A 10061-nucleotide genomic window follows, 5' to 3' on the forward strand; every position below is an offset into this window, starting at 1 on the left:
TGTTCTAAATAATATAGTCAATTTATTCTGTTCTTCTAGTTGATATTATTCTTATAGAGAGAATAATTGTTTGAACGGAATCCATTTTTAAAATCCAAATGCCTTCTTCTCACTCTTAGTAAACCCAGATCGGTCTTCCCTGATACTGTCGAGGAGATAAATTTTAAAGGAAGCAGAGACAAACTATGGCCAGAGGAGTAGTATTCAAAGAGATAGCTATGCTGGTAAGATTCAGCATAGAAAGATAGAAAGGAATCCTGTAGCATCTTTGAGACGGAGAAGAATTTCTAGCTTCAGTTTCTGTGGACTCCAGTTCACCATCAGATGCCACAAGAGCTTGGGCTAGAAAAGTATTTTTCTCAGGCTGCATCCGCACTACAGAAGTAAATCCCAGTTTGACACCATTTTAACTACAATGGTTCAGTGCTATAGAATTCTGGGAATTGTAGTTTGCTGTGAAATTAATCTCTTCTGGTTACTATTGTCTTTAAACAGGTTTTTTTTCCATTTCTGTTCCTGAATGGTCCTGATTTTACTGGAAGCAAGAAGCTATTGTTAATTCAGAAGAAACAAACAGTAAAATAGAGACCAACTATGAGCTACAAGGTATATTTGAACAGATGGTATAAGAATTTAATCAGTAATAGAATTCGGGGCTGAGCAGGATCTGGGCAACTTGGTTTGTCTCTTCCAGCTTCTAGTAATGTCCATGGTTTCTCAAGAGGACCATACCTCAGAAGCCATAGCTATCAGGGTCATGATCGCTCTCAGGTGTAACCAAGTGAGCTTATAAAGGTTTTTTCTGGTTTCATAGATTTGAATGGCTGTTGTAAATCATTTTCAAATGCTTACTCAGTCTCCAGAAATAATAGTTGCTCTTTTATTTAAACACAGGTTTTTATTTTATTTTAATAGAGTTTTATTTAGACAACAGTTTTAAATCCTTCTGGTAGAATGATCTTTGTTGTTTTGTATATGAGAACTAAGGTTTAGATTGAGAGACGTGGTTTTCCCATAGTTTAAAGAAAGAAAGCAAGAAAGACTTAATTCCAAGGTTGGTATAAATCAGATGACATTAAAAAATACTATACTCCTTGTTTGCTTGTTTTTAATTGATTATTCTTTTCTTTTTTTAAAAAAAAAGTCTGGTTGTTATTAGTTTTCCAATTCTCTTACTGTAACCATATTGACTGTTTGAATTTAAATTTCTTAACTTCAACAGTTTATTGGCAGTTGGTCATTGTCAGTTGGTTCTTTTTAATCACTTGATAGTGCATTAAATGCAGTTCAGAAACAAATCCTTCAATTAACATAAGTTCAACCAAAATAACAAAAAAGCACTTTTTAAAGAACTATTATTATTTAAGCTTGTGGCCATAACATCTGAACTGCATTTTGCTACTTAATTTTCTGATTTAGTCTTTTATTGGTTTAGGCCTACACATCAATGCAAAAAACCCTTTTAAACAAACAAAAAACCCACAACAATCCCAGTTGAAACTAAAATGTTTTTTTAATGTATTTTTCCAGCTCTGGATGATTCTAGTTTGACCCAGCCTAATTAATAATAATAATAAAATTTATTTATATTTCCCCCCTCTCCCTGCACATAAGAGGTTTTCATGAAAATATGACTTAACGTTCTGTGGCAGTGATGCTTAGTGAATGAATTGCTTCAAATTCAAGCATTAGAGGCTTTTACATTTTTCTATCCTACACATCTCTCTATTAACATATGTGTTAAACTGCAGTTAAAGCCAGACTTCAATATTCTACTCATTCTAAAACTTAATATTGCTGTCTTGGAATAGCCCTGGTGTTTTAGGAAGGATAAGGCATGATCTCTCCTATATGTACAAGCGCTCTCAGACAGGTGAAGAATAGTTATCTGGATTACAGTTACCTTGCTCTTGACCATAAAGCTTTGCTTAGCCCACTGAGATCTCTCTTAAAATGTTGCCTAAATTTGAGATATCTTAATAGACAAATCAGCACAGCATCTTAGGGCCCAAAGCCACTAGTCACTTATTTTGAAGCCTGTGAACTCGGATAAGATGCATAAGTATAAAATAGCATATTTATTATTATTATTATTATTCTTTATTTATATAGCGCTGTAAACTTACACAGCACTGAACATACAAACAATAAAATAGTTCAGAAGGTTTTGATTTCTGATTTTTTAAAGAGTAAATGAGCCAATATACAAGTAACTAGCCAGGGAATGAGAGTAGCTGTAGTTATAATTGTTATTTTTATGGGGCTAGTTGTGTTGATTTTCTGTTACTCCTTATAAAAACTGGGAGAAAGTGCTTTTACTAGCCATAGCCAAACAGTGGGGCCAGTAGTCGATGGGTCCAGTCCCTCTCTTTCACTTTTTTGGATCTGAAGGGAAATTAAATAGTACAAGCAGCTTCTTTTTATGTACTTAGCATTTTGGGGGGTATGTTTGATAGCTGTATGACCTACTTGTCTGTTAACTAAAATAATGTCCATTGCTTATCCCCTTTAGGGCAGATACTTCTTAGAGACCTATGAATCTCAGGGATACCATCATAACATTCTGAAAGATTCCATCCGTTTCCAAACTATGGACACAGAAGATAGCTATGGTACATCACTGTTTTTGGTTGCTCTTTTTCTTGTTTATCTGAAGACTTCTGATTGAGAATAGAGACAGATGGTTCTGGTATTTGCAGGGTAAATGGATGCTAATGTTAGCCAAAATGGGCTAACGTTAAATGTGTGAATGATTTAGTGTGTCTGTTTTCCTAACCACCTAAATGAAAGCATCAACTGCAAAAATATTAAGTGGAGAAGAGCAAGTAGCAGGTAGGTAGAGATGGAAATTAAAAGTTGTACAGTGGTACCTCGGGTTACGAAATTAATTCGTTCCGCGGCTAATTTCGTAACCCGAAAAACCTTCGTAAGCCGAATTGCCATAGGCGCTAATGGAAAAAAAGCCGCGGCTCCAGGCAGTCCAGTAGGGGGCATGGGGTGAAGGGGGTACGTATGAGGGACATTCATTTTGACCCCACTTTAACTGGCATGGCTCAAGAATGTGGAACTCTGGGAAGTGTAGTATACAACAAACGACCCTAACCCTAACCCTAGCCTTGAACCATGGGAGTTAAAATGAGATCAAAATGGATTGTTTCTGCAGTGCAGATGCAGATGGAGTCACAGGTGGTCTGTTTGTGCACTGGTGCCCATGCATGGTGGGGAGGCGACAAAAAAGCGGCATGGCTTTATGCTGTGCCATGCGGTCTCACCATGGGTGTTAAGCCCACCTTGGGAACGGGCAATGCGGACAGCGGGGATTTGACCGGCTTTTGGAAAAAGCAAGATTGAGCCGCTTTTTCCTGCCTGTCTGCTCCATCCCCCAAGCCAGGATTCAAACCTTGGTCTCCAGAGTCATTGTGCTGAAGCAAATGGCTAGTCCGGCCCTGATAGGGCTGGGACCGCAGTTACCTCATAGTGTGCGTCAGGAAGGGAGGGCCTGGCACACCCCACTGTTCCTGCCCAAAAGCCCCCACCTCTTTACCAGGTGACACCCTTGTGTAGGACACTACTGTGAACAACAAAACAGGAATGTGTGAGTGAGATTATCCACATAGTTGTGCTAGAAAAAAACCCAATGTCTAAAAACTTTGGCGGAGTTTTGCCTTTATCAAGATTTTGCCAACCAAGAACTCCCTCGATGGGCTCACATCATCCTCCATCACTTATGGTGTTCTTCTTCCAAATCTGATCCAGTTCTTTGTGGATATGCAAGTTAGCAAACAGTTCCTGGCATGCAAACTTTTGCAAACCGGTTTCAAGCAAGCAGTTTAGGAGGGTTGCACCAAACAATGGTTTGATAAAGGCAGAAATGAGGATAGGAAATGTTCAGGGCACTGGGGCACTCAAAAAGTGACCAAAGGGCTAAGCAGACGGGCCAAAAGAAAGTGGACAACGGCCACTCTGGCTGTAATCGCTCTGGGACTGTGGTGATTGGGACAGCCTGCTCTTGAAGCAGGCTACCACCATGGTCCCATGGTCCTATATGGGCTGCCAAAGGATGGTAATTAAATACAACCTTTTTGCTGGCAGCTTCGGTTGAGGTGGCCTCGGAGCAGCTTCCAGCCCCATTGGGAGCCATGTGTCAAAGCCGCACCCCGCTCTATTTGGCCCAGCTGTTTCAGGCCAAAGTCACACTTTAGTGGATTCATGGTGAAACAATGTGACGGGTATCTGGCCAATATATTAGTACTGTACCCTGATCCCATGAGTGACTGCTAAAAAGAATACAGGTGTAATTTTGTGTTTTCTATAATAGCATACACTGCGCCCTTGCTTTACATGGGGACCGTTCTGGACCCTCCTGCATAAGGCAAGTTCTGCGTGTGCTTTAGCCTCATTGAAACTGATTAAGCTCACACATGTGTGGTGTGGGGTGCGCACCATGGGCCACACACACATTGACTCTTTGTCGTGCTGCTTTCAGCATAAGCTGAAAGCTGCATATGGCACGCTTGCATATGACACGGGTATGCTGTGATGTTAAAACATGCCACAGTAGTAAAATCCTTAGTTACTTACTCTAGCGCAGTGGTCCCAACCTTTGTGGGCCGCAACCCTCGTGTGGATGTAAATCGCGCTTGCGCCCCCCCCCCCAATTGGTTGAGAGTCAGGAAGGGACGGGATTTCCAGACCACCTACAAGTCCCGGTGGCCTTTGGCAGCCGGAAGTCCCGCCCCTTCCCCGGCCCTCCAACCATCACGGAGGCCGCCTGCTGGAAAAAGGGTGGGACATCTGGCCGTAAAGGCGCTGGAAAGGCTCCGCCCTCCTCTTTTGTCACCCCTTATCTCTTCCTCCTCTGTGCCAGCCTGGCTCCTCTGGCCGGCTGCTGCTGCGCACCACTGCTGCCACAATAGCAGTGGTGGCAGCGATGGTGGTGGCAGCGGCCACATGGGGGAGAAGGGGGGAGGAGTCTGTGGTGGCGGCCCAGCCCTGCACAATGGCGGCGGTGGCGCTGAGGAGGAGGAGGAGGAGGAGGAGGCAGCCCAGCCTGCATGGAGAGGGAGGAAGGGATCAGGAGGCGGCAGTAGCCCCAGCCCTGCATGATAGCAGCGGTGGCTCAGTGGCTGTGCGCCGCATGAAGCAAGAGGAGAGGGGAGGCGGCAGCAGCTGCGTGGAAGGGAGGAGGGGTGAGTCCAACCTGGCAACCCCCAAAGGGGTCGCAATCCCCAGGTTGGGAACCCCTTCTCTAGGGAGAGGATAACTGATAAGCCCTTGTGCTTTCATTTGCAAGAGATTTTTTTTCAAACTCCGACTATGGCCTGAAAGAGATGGGCCAAACAGAGTGGCTTTCGGCCGCTTCAGGGGCATGGCATTTACACATGCACACTCCCCGAAGCAGCCTGAAGCCACTCTGAGGCTTCCTAAGGAGCTGCAAAGCTCAGCAAAAGAGTGGATTAAATCCGCTACGGCTGGTGGTCTATTTGGGACGTGGGCAGGCAGCTTGCTTCAGGAGTGGGACATCTGGTTGCCACAATCCCGGAGCAATCACAGCTGGAGCAGGCCTGAGACACTCCTTTCATGGCATGTGATTCGGCCTTACTATTCTAATTAGTATTTTATTAGAGAGACAGAATGGTGCAGTGAATGAGCATTGGAGTAAGACTCTGGGAGACCAGGATTTGAATCCTTTGCTGAGCTGAAACTACACTTTCTTCAGGATCCACAACACCACAAAAATCATGCAGTTTGGCATTGCGCGTTAAGTATGCCATGCTATGGGGATTCTGGATTTGTAGTTTTGTGGGGGATTTAGCTTTAGCTGTCTGAAAACTCTGGTGCACAACAAGCTACAACCTAGGAACATAGATGAGCCGGGGCAGTTAAGTGGTGTCAAACTGCATAATTTCTGCCAGTAATGCAGCCCAATCTCAGAGGAAAGAAACAGCAAGATGCCTCTGAATAAATCTTTCAAAAAACCTCAGAATAGATAGGGGTCACCATAGTTGAAGGATATAACGCTTTCATGTGGCTACTGAATATATTGCGTGCATTCGTGGAGTGTACAAGAAACAGGGGCATATACTTGGGGTAGAAATAACAGAGTCCCAGACCTCCGTGGATAATATCGCTTAGGTTTATAAACAAAGACCAGATTTTACTAGAATGCGTCTGAGAGGTCCATATAAAAAGCAATAACTGTGGAGCAGTTAGCCCTCTAACAATGACAGTTTTTAACTTAAACCCTGGCGTCCCTGTTTCTGGCTCCTGACTCAACAGATGTGAGTGCTTTTACCATGACTTCATTACTATGTGTTGATTGGTTTGGTTTTTTTATATGTGGTGGTGCTGCATGTACAAGCCACCTGTGCCATGGCTGACAGATTTTTCACACTCGCACCTTACAATCCAGTCCAGACGAAGAGGTAATTATTGTTGTAGCATTAATTGTTGTTATTAATGCCTATGAGCCATTCCTGACCATGGTGACCCTGTGGATGAAACACCTCCAAGATTCCCCCCCCACGGCTCTGCTTAGATCCTGTAAGTTTCATGCCCATGTCTTCCTTATTCACGAATCATAAGAGTTTGGAATAGACCACAAGGGCCATCCAGTCCAACTCCAATACCTGTGTTGTTGTTGTGTTGTGTCCTCCATCTAGCATGCAATCTCTTTTCTACTCCCCCCCCCCCCACCTTTCCTAGCATTACTGTCTTTTCTAATGATTCTTATTCTCATGATGTGGCCAAACGTACAAGAGCTTGAGTTTATTCATCTTGGCTTCCAGGGAGAATTCGGTGATCTGTTTAGGTTCCCTTGTTTGTCTTTTTGCCATCCAGTATCCTCAGCACTCTTCTCTCGGCACCACATCTAAAATGAATTATTTTCTTCTTCTTCGCTTCTTTCACTGTCCAGTTGCTCGCTCTGTAATGGCAATGGGAAATATAATGCCTTGGACGATTCTGAACCTTAGGGTTTAGTTGTACAGTGGGCCCTTGGTATCCTCGGGGGTTTTCGTGCCAGGACACACACAACCCGGATACCAAAATCCACGGATAGCAAGTCCCATTAAATACAATGGCAATAATACAATGGCGTCCCTTATATAAAATGGTTTGCTTTTTGGAATTTAATAGTTGTTTTTGAATATTTTTCCATCCATGGATGGTTGAATCTTGGATAAAAATGGTGGGGGATATAGAGGGCCTACTTTATATCTTTTACGCTTTAGGATCTTTTCTAGTTCTTCCATAGAAGCACCTACCATTTGGTATATACTGTATTTTCTGGCGTATAGACTATTTTTTTAAGCCAGAAAATCTTCTCAAAAGTCAGGGGTCATCTTATACACCGGGTGTCTTCGTAAGGGCGGGTGCTGAAACCTCGAGCTGAACTGGAGATCTGCGGTCACTGCATATGTGGGGGTAGCAACCGTATGAAAGCAGCAAGGGTGGCGCTGTACAAGTACAGTACAGCGCGCCCGCGCCATATGCGGCCTTGAGCATAGCGCTCAAGACGCAGGCGCACGCAGGGCGGGAAGGGGCGGCGCGTCCATTCAATTGAATGGGCGCGCGTTGCCGCCAACACCATAGGTGGAATTCGCCTTACGCGAAGGGTCCGGAACAGATCCCCGAGTAAGGCGAGGACGGACTGTAGAAGAAAATCCACTCACGGAGTCGTGGAAAGAAGTGACGTCAAGCGATCCCGCGAGGACGAGGTGAGGGGGTGCCTCACTGGGAAGGTTAAGTGAAGGGCGGAGCAAGTTGCAGGTGTCCGAGACGCGGGGGTATGGAAAAAGAGCTGTGTTTGCACTACCGCGTCTGATAGTTTTGGAGACAGGGAGCACTGGGCAGGCAGGGAGAGCTGACCATCCAACAGAGCTTTGTATACCAAGGTTTCCTGCTACACCTGCATGTCATAAGCCATTTGAATAAATTACCATATGAAACAAATCTGATGTTGTTTTAATGTTTATTGGTGTACGGTGGAGAAGGGGTAGTCTATACGGTGAGTACATCCCAAACTCGAGATTTTAACTGGAAACGTTGGGGGGTTGTCTTATATGCCGGAAAATACGGTAGTTCTTCCCAAAATACCAGAGGGGTAGGAGCGATGCGTTAAAATGCAGCTGGCATGACATTCTGCGTGGAATAGAGTGGTGCTTATACTTCTCATCCGAAGCTGTAGCCATAGGCCCAAAGTGGGAAGAGTCTTTCCCTGGCAGTATTCCTTTTATCTTTTTAGCCCACTGACAAGATGGCATTGTAGGGGGTGCCATGTATTTTACCGCATTGCTCAGTAATACATAAACCTGGTCTGACTTTTCTGTGTTCTGAAAAGTGAGTACAAAGGCAGAAACATAATGGAGAAAAAGGGAGCAGTTTATTTATTTATTTAAAAAGAGACTTTTCATTCTGTATTGTTCGTAGTATTTTTTTGGGGGGGTGGTGTTCACTAGGTTTAAGATTGACAGCCTAAGTGTCAGTCACAAAATCTCTGATAGCGTTGTTTTTTACTTCATCTAAATAATGTAGATTCTCATACCAGTGCTTCTCAATTTTTTCTGTCATGCCCCCCTAGGAAGAAGAAAACATTTCGCGCCCCCCGCACAACTGTAAATAGTAGCATTTGTCTATAAAATTGTTATAGGTACACTCTGAACAACACTGTATCCTGAGCCTCGCGCCCCCCCTGGGGGGGCCCTGCACAAGTTTGGAAAGTACTGCTCTATACAGTGGGCCCTCCCTCGTCTTACGCGGGGATCCGTTCCGATCCCTCTTGCACAAGGCGAATTCCGCCTATGCTCAAGCCCTTGGTAACAAATGGGCTGCGTGCACAGCAGCGCGGCAGCGCCGTGGCGCAACCGGTGCACGCACCCATTCATTGGAATGGGATGCGCGCGCCCTTCCGCCCGCACGCCCGCGTGGCTTGAGCGTATATGTTCAAGACGGGGCGCGCTGTATTAGTAAAGTTCAGACACATATTATTATTTCAAAAGTCCATATCTAAATGAACCTTTTGCAGCACACGCCAAAGGACCTTTTTGGGACACCCATGTTGCTCCCTCATGCAAAACTGGCAACTAGGAAGGATTTAATGGTTTTAGGTTCATGTTTTTGCCAAACCTGGAAATAGCATTTACTGTCCAGAACAAGCAGGGTTCACGTGCCTTCCTTAAATCGTGGTTAACCTATTTGTTTTGGTTAATAAAATACAGTTAATAAATGTTTAATAATCATGGTTCACCAAGTTGTTAATGATATTTCCCAGTCTGCCAACGAGAAACTTTTGTCAGTGGAGACACCTTGGGGTTGTTGTTGGGGTTTGGAGGGGGTTGTTTTGCTTGTGTACATGTAGAAAAGGGCAAAGAGTGTGTATGCACAGCGGTAAGGACAAAACATGAAATTACAATGGACCAGCCATTGGCCAATTAAAGGAAAAATTAAAGGGGATATTAAATCAATAGGATTTGAAGACAGAGAGAATGAAATACAGACTAATAAAGGCCCCAGAAAAGAAAAAGATCCATAAATATATAAGCTCCTCTAAAAAGAGATCTAGAGACAGAAGAAATCAAGGAAACATGATAAGGAGGCCCAGGAATTGGCCCTCTTATCATGGGCAGATTTGGAAAGAAGAAAAACAAATACATTTTCTGGCTTCACAGGATTAACATTCCCCACCAGGAGAGAAGCTATATCCAAAGATGGAGATGGTAGATGTCAGACACCACTCACCTGCCTCTCTGGCGCCTTTCTCACCTAACATGGCGAGAGCATTTCTGTTTTGCAGATGTAATATTAAAAATATTGAGATGAAGAGACCAGTTAACTGAGAAAAAGCCACGGCGGCCCTGAGTTGTATGGCCTATTTACCCAATTTGTTGAACTGGATGGAAAGGCTCTTTGGTAATTATATTAACTTGCCTCTTGGGTATGCGCTTGATAAAAGCCAGGATCGAAGAGAATAACCAAAATTTACCATGTCTGAATCACAGGCTGACAGGAGGTGGGAGGGAAAACAGATAATTAATAATTAATGATTTTCTACTGAAAGGTCT

The 10061-nt window shown here is 44.0% G+C and overlaps 1 long non-coding RNA gene across 2 annotated transcripts in view; it reads left to right on the forward strand.

Annotated features, from left to right (window-relative positions):
• The window catches only part of LOC121923876, an 11707-nt gene extending 1933 nt beyond the window's left edge, over positions 1-9774 (forward strand). The window contains exons 1-4 of one of the 2 annotated variants that reach the window (XR_006102481.1): positions 33-383; positions 496-606; positions 2513-2612; positions 9669-9774. This is a non-coding gene — a long non-coding RNA (uncharacterized LOC121923876). Of the gene's footprint in view, positions 1-32; positions 384-495; positions 607-2512; positions 2613-9668 lie in introns of those variants that run through there. The other variant, XR_006102482.1, reaches the window with a different exon arrangement.
• Positions 9775-10061: the final 287 nt, after the last annotated feature.

Source organism: Sceloporus undulatus, chromosome 2 (assembly GCF_019175285.1).
Source record: "Sceloporus undulatus isolate JIND9_A2432 ecotype Alabama chromosome 2, SceUnd_v1.1, whole genome shotgun sequence".
Taxonomy (NCBI): Eukaryota; Metazoa; Chordata; class Lepidosauria; order Squamata; family Phrynosomatidae; genus Sceloporus; species Sceloporus undulatus.